At 39.5% G+C, this 10,605-nt stretch overlaps 1 long non-coding RNA gene across 1 annotated transcript; it reads right to left on the bottom strand.

Moving 5' to 3' along the window:
- Positions 1-1,676: 1,676 nt before the first annotated feature.
- Positions 1,677-10,449, bottom strand: LOC306648654. Its single transcript, XR_013760447.1, has 3 exons — positions 10,277-10,449; positions 3,993-4,148; positions 1,677-2,133 (listed from the first exon to the last, which is right to left on the bottom strand). It is a non-coding gene; the product is annotated as an uncharacterized lncRNA (long non-coding RNA).
- Between the last annotated feature and the right edge of the window lie 156 nt (positions 10,450-10,605).

Genomic DNA, 10,605 nt, shown 5'->3' with positions numbered 1-10,605 from the left:
AAATACCTGAAAATCTGAACAAAGCCTGTGATTTTAATAAAGAAATTGACTTTACATCAGAATTGATTGGAGAAGTAAAGACTTGCCTCCAAAAGGAACACTTCTATTTTTTTATTTTTTATTTTTTGCGGTGCTGGGGATCGAACCCAGGGCCTTGTGCTTGCAAGGCTGACTGAGCTATCTCCCCAACCCAGGAACACTTTTAAATTAGAGCAAAGAATTTAAAAAATATTTTAAAAGCCAAATAGCTATGTTAAAATTGTACAAACTAGATATTTTTATAGTTGAAATCTATAAAATATTTTAGGAACTAACATAATAGACTGAAATATCAAATTATTATGAATTTGTTATAATTCTTACATTAAAACTTTTTAGAGGGCTGGAGTATAGCTCAGTGGTAGGATGCTTGCCTAGCAAGTGCTGTGAAGCCCTAGATTCAATCCTCAGCACCTCAAAAAAAAAAAAAAAAAAATTGTTAGACCATGAGGGATAATACACCCAGAATCTAGTACGAAAATATGCTGTTATACATTGCTGGTGAGACTGCAAATTGGTGCAGTCACTGTGGAAAGCAGTAAGAAGATTCCTCAGAAAACTTGGAATGGAACCACAATTTGAACCAGTTATTTCCACTTCCTGGCATATAACTAGAGGACTTAAAATCAGCATACTACAGTGATGCATGCAGTCACATCAATGTTTATAGCAACTCAGTTCACAATAGCTAAGCTGTGGAACCAAATGAGGTGCCCTTCAGCAGATGAGCAGATAAACAAAATGTATATATACACAATAGAATATTACTCAGCCATAAAAAAAATGAAATTATGGCATTTGCTGGTAAATAGATGGAATTAGAGACTATCATGCAAAGTGAAATAAGCCAATGCCTCCAAAAACCAAAGACTGAATGTTCTCTGTGATACGTGGATGCTAACACACAATAAGGTGGGGGTGGGAGGGGATAGAAGTTCATTGAATTAGACAAAGGGGAATGAAGGGAAGGGAGGGATGGGAATAGGAAAGACAGTAGAATGAATCAGACATAGCTTTCCTATGTTCACATATGAATACACAACCAGTGAAACTTCATATGTACAATCAAAAGAATGGGAAGTTGTATACCATGTATGAATGATATGTCAAAATACACTCTACTGCCATATCTAAAAAGAAAATTTAAAAATTTACAAAAGAAAAAACAAATATGCTATTATAAAACTAGCAAATCAAATCTAGTAATCCATTAGCAAAATAAATACCTGTCATAATTTGAATTTTCAAAAGAAAAAGATTTTTTAAGGAAGATTCTAATAAATCCTTATACAAACTTGCTCCTTGCTTTCTGAAAGTTGGAAATCACATTGATTTAGATAACTTAGAGCATAGAAGGAAATACAAAAAGGAAAAAAATGGAGGCAGACCTCATGGACCAGAGATGTCCAGAGGGGCACCAGGAGGGTCTTGGTTTTATAGCAGAACCAGGTTATGGGAGGAGTTAGTGACTTTGGTGGGCCCTTTTGATGGGCAGGGAGTAGGACCAGGTCATGGGAGGAGTTTTGGTGGCAAGATCATTTAGTGAGTAGCAGGAGGGCAGGTAAGGGAACAGGAATTCTAGTTCTTTTTGGGGCCTATTGTCCATATCCTTCAATAATGATATTGTTTAGTATCTGAACTCAGGAACCAAATAGATTTGGTTAGTAAAGTACTCTTGGAATACAATAGAAGATAATGCTCATGAAATTTCTAGAGTTCAAGTAACTAAAGCACTATAAATGAAAGCATATTATTAAACTCAATAGCTTCCAGATGTTACTGAACCCTTCCAGATGTGTTATTGAACCTAGGTTTAAAAATATCCCACAGAAAAACCAATGTCAGAAATGAGTGTTGAGGGTAAGGGAAGGCTTTATTCAGTAGCCAAAGATTGGAGAAATCTGGGCTCACAAGTCAGCTTCTTAATTCCACAGGGTTGAGGTATTACAGGTACAGGATAAGAATGATACAGGAAGGCAGCCCGGCGGTGCACGCCTGTAATCCCAGCAGCTGGGGAGGCTGAGGCAGGAGGATCACGAGTTCAAAGTCAGCTTCAGCAAAAGTGAGGAGTTAAACAACTCGGTAAGACCCTGTCTATAAATAAAATACAAAAAATAGGGTTGGGGATGTGGCTCAGCGGTCGTGAGTTAATCCCCGGTACCAAAAAAAGAAAAAGAAAAGAATGACTGCAGGAGAGAGAGGGACTAATAAAGGTGCGGAGTATTCATTTTTCTTTCTGGAAATAGGCATAGCTCTTCTAGAAACTCAGATGAGGTGAAGTGGTTGCTCTACCATGTGCCCCCACCATGCCTTGCCACAGTCCCCAAAACAATGGAGCCAACCAACTATGAACTGAAATCATGAACAAAAATAAATCTTTCCTCCTTTTAAGTTGTCATAGCAATGGAAAACTGACATATATCCTAAACAGAAAATAGACACAATCAAGATCTAATTTCTCTCTTTGCCACAAAACACTGCAAATTCTGCAAAGTTCCTAGGGATATTTTGTGATCTTATGGACACACTTAACTGTTTTCCATGTCTAGTCCCTACCATGGATACCATCAGGAATGTACCTCATCTGTTAATGGTTAACTAATTTACTTTTCCAAAGACATCCTTTCTACCAAAGAGGTGACTTTGAATGAAAAGAGATTGAAAATATGAAGGACCAAGATCCTGCCACATTGACTCTGATAATATTGAGTGTAAGTCAGAAAAGTATTTGGAAAAATAAAATTGCACTGCCACAACCTGCAGCTGAACCTGAGAAATTAGTGAGGGGTGATGGGGGATTAAGAAATACACCTACCCAGATATTGAGGAAAAGCTGGGATCAGGTAGAACACTGCACTCTGATGGAGAAACTGACTGAAGTGCTGGCCCAGTAAGTTTATTTATATAAGGTCAAGAAGTAAAGAACTACAGAGGCATTGTTCTTGGTGCATTAGAAAGTTACAGGGCTAGAAATTTTTGTAGCTATTTCACTATTGAAATGCTTGGAGCTTCCTGCAGCAGTCAGGAAACCCATTGTTCAAAGTCTCTACTAAGCGGGCAAGCTTGAAGGTTATAGCACTGGTGAAATATTGTAGTTATCTTGCGATGCTCAGAATCCTCTATTCCTGGGAACTGGTGTCTGAAATCTAGGTCAAGAACTGAATGACTCTGTGATTAGCACAGAACCTACTTTAGAACAGGGCATCGCCATGCAACTGGGTCATCGTAACTGGCACCCTCACACTGAGAATATTCCCAGAGGGGCATAGCACCTGTCACAAGACAGTTTCAAAACCCATCATTTGGTCACTGCTCCCAACACTGCACCTGTACCGAACATGTACAGATTTTTTTCTTGTCATTATTCCTTAAATAATATAGTATTACATTACATAGCATTTACATTGTATTAGGGATTATAAGGAATCTAGAGATAAAGTATATGGGCTATGGGTGGATGCACGTAGGTGATATACAAATACCACACTATTTTGTAGAAGGCACTTGAGCATTTGTGGATTTTCATATCCAAGGAGGGTTCTTGAATCAATCCCCCTTGGTTACCGAGGAATGAGTGTGTTATCAAAACATGCCTGCATTGAATTAACTAACCAGCTTTATCCCAAAATTTATCCTTTCTGGAGGGTTTCCTATCTAACCAAGTATTCATCTAGGGCAATCAATCACAGTGATTTGCCTGGGTCTGATACTGAAGGAACTGCCCCTCCCTGGACTGGCCATTGGTAGAGACAGTAAATAACTCACCTCAAGCATACATTTCATATGCAAACCAACCCATCCAGTCTATAACCCTAACTTTGCAGGGCTCTCATCCTGGGTCACAATCCCCCTGCCCTAACCAGTCCAAGACCAGGTACCAGACAACTAAGAACAGCCCTATGCCTTTGAGTCCACTGAAATTATTTGAACTAGCCAATCCTAATTCTGCTTACCCCACCTCACTCATTTGGTCCTGTGTAAACTTCAGAGAAGTCTCTCACCAATTTCTCCCCCTCATTCTCTCCGCACCGGATGCTGTTGTTCTCTCCTGATGCTGGTGCTTCTCTGGATGGTCCTTGAGGACTTGCTGTATCGCTTGCCTTTGGGATCTGTGAGTATAACAAATGTCTTCTTCCTTCACCACAGTTGTTTTTGTGATTATGTTTTTTCAAGCCTGATTAAAACTGACTATAATTTTAATTATATTAAAAATCATCTTTGTTAGTATATATAAACCTGCTTTACTATTATATACTTTTTTTTTTTGATATCAGGGATTGAACCCAGGGGTGCTTTACTCCTTGAGCTACATCCCCAACTTTTTATTTTATATCTTGAGACAAGTTCTTGCTAAATTGCTAGGGTCTCACTAAGTTGCTGAGGCTGTCCTCCAACTTGCAAACCTCCTGCCTCAGTCTCCCAAGTTGCTCCAGGTTGCGTGTATCACTGCATCCAGACACCCACTTGTGTTTTAACAGCACATGAGACCATTTGCTTTCCCATAACCTTGCTGGTGCTAGGTTTTCAGATTTTAAAATATTTTCAAATATTTATTAATGTAAAGGTAAGAGAGAGAGAGAGAGAGAGAGAGAAGAAAAGAGAAGAGAAGAGAAAAGATGAGATTGAGAGTCATTGTGGATTTATACACCAAGGTGGGATGTGTCCAGGAAAGATTCATAGAGGAGGCAGCATTTGCTGCCCTGTGACTTGATCCACCTATGAAGCTATAGTCGCAGGGAGGAAGTCAGAACTGGTTATCCCCCTGCCTTATACACAGTAGGTGCTTAATAAATGTTTATCATGTTAAATGTTCACTTGTAGATAGGACTTTTGCTTAGATGTAGAGAGATCAAGGCCCAGGCTATAATCTGGAGTGCCGGGGCATCTCCTTTCCCGCCTGTAGGAACAAAGCAGCTACTTGGGCATGAAGGCTGCAGAAGGCCCCACATGGGAATTCCAGCTCCAGTGGAGACAAAAACCTCTAGAAATTCCCTCCAGATGCTCCTAGTGGCATTTGGAAAGGCTGAACAGAAAGCCCTCAGTAGAACCACTGGGCCTGAGAGCATCCCCTTCCTAACAGGGAAGGCAAGTTGTGGGAACATATAGAAACGAGTGGCCCCAAAGTGTGACGAGAAAGGTGAGAGTTAAATTGTTATAGCACATAGTAGGTGTTTAGTAAATTTTGGAGGGAGGAAAACTCCGAGTTTGAGGGCATCTGTAAAAGCGGAGAGAAAGAAAAAGGCATACCAGGTTAGGGCATGTCAGCTAATGATAAACTTAAATAAGTGTCACCAGCTGAATATGATGCACCCTCTTCCATCATCCACCTAGAATACCTGGAAGCCTTGGTGAGACAGGCAAGTTCTTATTGCTTCTTTTTTTTCTCCCCCACACTGCCTTTCAAGGACCCTGCACTTCCTCAGGAACAGGAGGAATTGCCCAAATTAGGGGTAAGCTGGAGTCCACTTGTTCTCTGGAAATATCACCCTACATTCCTCATTTTGTGAACTGGGGGAAGGAGATCAACACAGCAGATATGGATGCTGGCCCTGATCAAGACATGTTATTTCAGTTTCTCTTTTTAATCCTCGAAGTAGCTGCCTGAGCATTGCTATTAGAAGTGTAAATTGGTGCAATTACGTTGGAAAGCAATTTCATAGTTCCTTATAAAATTAAGCACACACTTATTGACCCAGAAATCCTGCTGTTAGGTATCTACCCAGAAGAAATAAAATATGTTCATACAAAAATCTGTATGTGACTGTCCATAGCAGTTTTATTAATAATAGCCACAATTATCAGTTAGCTAGTGAATGGGTAAGCAAAATGTGATATAACCATATAATGGAGAACTATTCAGCAATTTAAAAAAAAAGAAACAAACTACTAATATATATGACAACATGAATGAATTCCAATCATTATGCTGAGTAAAATAAACCAGCCATAATAGAGTGCCTCATATGTAGTTATGTTTATTGTGAAATTTTAGAACTAATTAAATTATCCATAGTGACAGCAAATCAGTGGGTTATTGAGAAAAGACAACAGGGGCAGGGCTCAACTGGGAACAGCATGAGGAAACTTTCTGGGATGATAGAAATAATCTATATATCATGATTATTCTGTGAGTTACCTGGGGAGGTACCTTTGCCAAAGTCACCAATTGGTATACTCAAGATTCATGTATTTCACTATGTGTAAATAGTACCTAAATTAAGCTGGCTGTGGTGGTGCATGCCTGTAATCCCAGTGGCTTGGTAGGTTGAGGCAGGAGGATTGTGACCTTAAGGCCAGTCTTGGCAAGGACCTGAGCAACTCAGCAAGACTCTGTCTCTATATAAAATATAAAAAAGGGCTAAGGATATGGCTCAGTAGTTAAGTGCCCCGGTGCCTGCCCCTCAAAAGTACCTAAATTAGAAAAAAATATGTAAACAAATATTAAATAAAAACCCCATTCCTCTTTCAAAAAATGGGTAGTATTGGGATATCCTTAATTTAGAGAAAAGGAAAGAATATCAAAGAAGGTATTATTTTTCTTTTTTGCCTAATATCATCTGTTATATGAAACTAAATACAAAGTGCCAAAAAATACATGGTTTAGACTGGCATGAGGGGGAGCCAAAATAAGCATCATGAATTTGCTGAAGGGCTTGGGAGGTTCTCATGAAAATATTCCATATTTCCAATGAGATTCCTGCTTTTCCCTACCTCACCATGATGGAATCAGAGTCCTGGGAGAAGACAGCAACATCCCTTCATGTGGAGAAGACGCCAGAACAGTGCAGAGAAGGAATCCATGATTAGGTGATATGGGCCATGGAACGTTTATGTAAGTCAGCCTAAGAGCTCTGGAGTTTATTCCAGAGAAGCTCTAGGAGGTGGTGGGAGTTGGAAAGAGATGTGTGATGAGAGGTATTTTAAGTCAGGGTTAGGGTTAGGCTTAGGGTGTCAAGAGGGTGAAGGATAGTTAAAATTTCAGATCACCTTGTGGTCTCTGCCATGGAGGCCTCAGGGAATGAAAGTTGCTGAAATACTTTGGTTTTCTGCCTGTTTTTTTTTTTTTTTAATATATATTTTTAGTTGTTGATGGATCTTTATTTTATTTATTTATTTACTTATTTATTTTGGGGTACAAGGGATTGAACTTAGGGGCACTCGCCCACTGAGCCACACCCCCAGCCCTATTTTGTATTTTATTTAGAGATAGGGTCTCACTGAGTTGCTTGACACCTCACTGTTGCTGAGGCTGGCTTTGAACTCAAGGTCCTTCTGTCTCAGTCTCCCCAGCTGCTGGGGTCACGAGTGTATGCCACTGCACCCAACTGTTGATGGACCTTTATTTTATTCATTTATATGTGGTGCTGAGAATTGAACACAGTGCCTCACACGTGTGAGGCAAGCACTCTACCACTGAGCCACAACCCCAGCCCTTTCTGCTGGTTTTATACCAAGACATGCATCATCTAAATCTCTCTGAAACATGAATTTTTTTTTGTACTAGGGATTAGTACCCAGGGGTACTTTACCATTGAGCTACATCCCCTGCCCTTTTTATTTTTTTGAGACAAGCGTCACCAAGTTGCCAAGGCTGGCCTTGAACTTTCAAGCCTCCTGCCTCAATCTCCGAAGTTGCTCAGATTACAGGTGTGCAGCACCACTCCTGGCTCCTGAAATATTTTAAAGCAAATCCTAGGTTAGCATAGCATTTAACCTTTAAATATTCTAATTTACTATATATCTTCAAAACATAGCTCGGTGTGGTGGCACACCTATAATTCCAGAGACTCTGGAGGCTGAGGCAGGAGGATTGCGAGTTCAAAGTCAGCCTCAGCAACTTAGTGAGGCAGGCCCTAAGCAATGTAGCAAGACCCTTTCTCTAAATAAAGTATAAAAAAGGCTGAAGATGTGGCTCAGCGGTTGAGTCCCTGGGTTCAATCCCCAGTACAAAAACAAAACACACACTTACAAATTTTTTTGAAGAATAAAAAATTTTTGAAGTAAAATTCAGACAACATAAAATTCACTGCCTACTCATATCTGTATTAGTTTGTGTAAATACACTCTATGGTGTTCAGCAATGATAAAATTCCTTATTATTCACTCAGTGTCTGTACGTATAATTTTCATTAAAGCTGAGAACTTGAAGGCAAATCTACATAATTAAATAGATGGAGCATTAAAATCTGAAAGGGGAAAGAGAAAAGAAAACAAATAATTAAATTTAAAAATAAATATGTCCAAAGGTAGCAATATATCATACAGACTAAACTTGTGGATTCTAGAGCAAGCCTTTGTGTGTGTAAATCCTTGCTCTTCAATTGCTTTGTTATATTGGGCGAAATCTTCCAGCTTTTTTCTGATTTAGTTTCTATGTTTTAAAATGAGCAATTCTTTTTAAAAGATGAAATGGGGGGCTAGGGAGATAGCTCAGTTGGTAGAGTGCTTGCCTTGTAAGCACAAGGCTCTGGGTTCGATCCCCAGCACCCCCCAAAAAAATGGTATAATCGATGTAAAATATTATACATAGACTTGGTACAGAATAATTATTCAAAAGGCTATTTAAAAAAAAAGTGTTGGTCTGGGGTTGCGGCTCAGTGATAGAGCCCTTGCCTAGCATGTGTGAGGTGCTGGGTTCAATTTTATTTAAAAAATAAATAAAATAAAGGTATTGTGCCCACCTACAACTTTAAAAAAGTTTTAAAAAGTGTTACACTTATTTCAATAGAACAATGTGTTGAATGGGTGGAAAGAGAAAGACTCATACAGTTTGAAAATACAAGGGCTTTTAAATAAAAGATATTGCAAGAAAATGTTAATGAAGATTCAGGGATAGAAATATTAATATCAGACATTTAATATATATAAAGCAAAAATGGATTCAAAATCTATCCCATTAGATGGGAAGAAAAATAAATGAGTGGAACAAAAGGTAGGAAAGAAAAAATAAATAGGATCCTTGACCATGAAGGTAGAACAGTTTAATTAGATAAGTAAATAAATATGAGTCCTAAAATCCTAATAAAAGAAAGTCTCCTAGTATTGCATGAATGTTAATTTTTCTTGATAATGCTATGGTTATGTAAGATGTTAACATTTTGGGGAAGATGTTAAAACAAATTCTTTAGGCTAACATTGGGCATGTAGCTCAGTGGTAGGGTGATGGATTAGTATGTGTCAGGTCATGGGTTCAATTCCCAGTACTGAAGAAAAAAAAAAAAAAAAAAGGTAAAAAATGAAAAAAGAAATTCTCTGGACTACTTTTGCAGCATCCAGGGTAGTTCGTAGTAAAAAGTTGAGCACTTAAAAGACCAAGAAAGAGGGCTCGGGGCTGGGGCTGTGGCTCAGTGGTAGAGCGCTTGCCTAGCAGTGTGAGGCACTGGGTTTGATTCTCAGCACCACATGTAAATAAATGGATAAAATAAAGGTCTATCAACATCTGAAAAAAAATTTTAAAAAAGGAAATAGGGCTAATAAAGCGAAAGGGGCAAAATATCAGAATGAATCTAATTTTTCTTCACCGAGAGACATGGGAATTAAAAATGAAATCACTGAAATAAAAATGGTGTAGTTAGTGGGCTAGATGGACTATTAACTACAGCTTACAATGAATATGTTGAACTAGAAGGGAGATATAAGGAGTTCGTTAGGATGCCGTGCAAATGACAAGCATGAAACAGATGGAGGGTAAGGTGGATTCTGAAGGTCCAGTGTATTCTCATTTCATAGAAATTCTAGACAGAAAGGACAGCCCAAAAAAGGGGAAGAAAACAAGCCATTTCCCTGCAGCTGTAGGGGAGGGCGGCGTTTGGTTAAGTTAGGCTGGTCGCAGGTGACTCTAAGAGCAACAGTGCTAATGGAACTGAGGTAGACTGTATAGAATTTAAAAAGTCTGCAAACCAACTTCACTGACAACTTAATTAAAAGAAATGCAAGTTCATTTGCTGTCTCCCCGCCCGGTATTCCGGTATTACTGGTTAGAAATGTGCAAATTGCTCCTGGGTTCAGTTTTGCAAAAGGGTTCTTCCGAAAGTATTTATTTCATGCATTAATGTCTCTCCTATCTATTAATTTTATTGTTTATTACTGATTATCCCATTGATAACCAGACTGGCGGTGTGCCAGGTCGGGTCTCAAGGTTCACGAGGTCGTTGCTTTTGGACCATGCCGGAGGGTCTCCAGCGTTGGGTGAAAATCTCTAAGACAGCCAACAGCGCCAAGGGTAACTGCAATTTACCTGTGCTGCCCTGAGGAGAGCGAATTAACCCTGAGACCCGCGGGACAGCCTTTGTTTCTTGTTTGTAGGCTAGTCGGCCACGAGCGATTCCTATAGCCAATGGAGAAGAACGTTTCCTCTCTTGCGGCGCGCCCATTGGCTAATAGTTCTTTCTGAGATAATTGGATCGTCACTTCCGCCTTTGCGTTACCTGGAAACGAACTTCCTGCCTATTATCACCTGATCACGTTTCCTATTGACCGCAGTCCGGGGCCCGCCCTCCCGTTAAGTCGCCGGCGGGCGCTAGGTAGCCAGACGCGGTCAGAGCGGAGAAGGCTCATTATGGTTGC

The sequence above is a fragment of the Sciurus vulgaris genome, assembly GCF_902686455.1.
Source record: "Sciurus vulgaris genome assembly, chromosome: 17".
NCBI lineage: Eukaryota > Metazoa > Chordata > Mammalia > Rodentia > Sciuridae > Sciurus > Sciurus vulgaris.
This window is presented reverse-complemented; position numbering and strand designations above follow the sequence as displayed.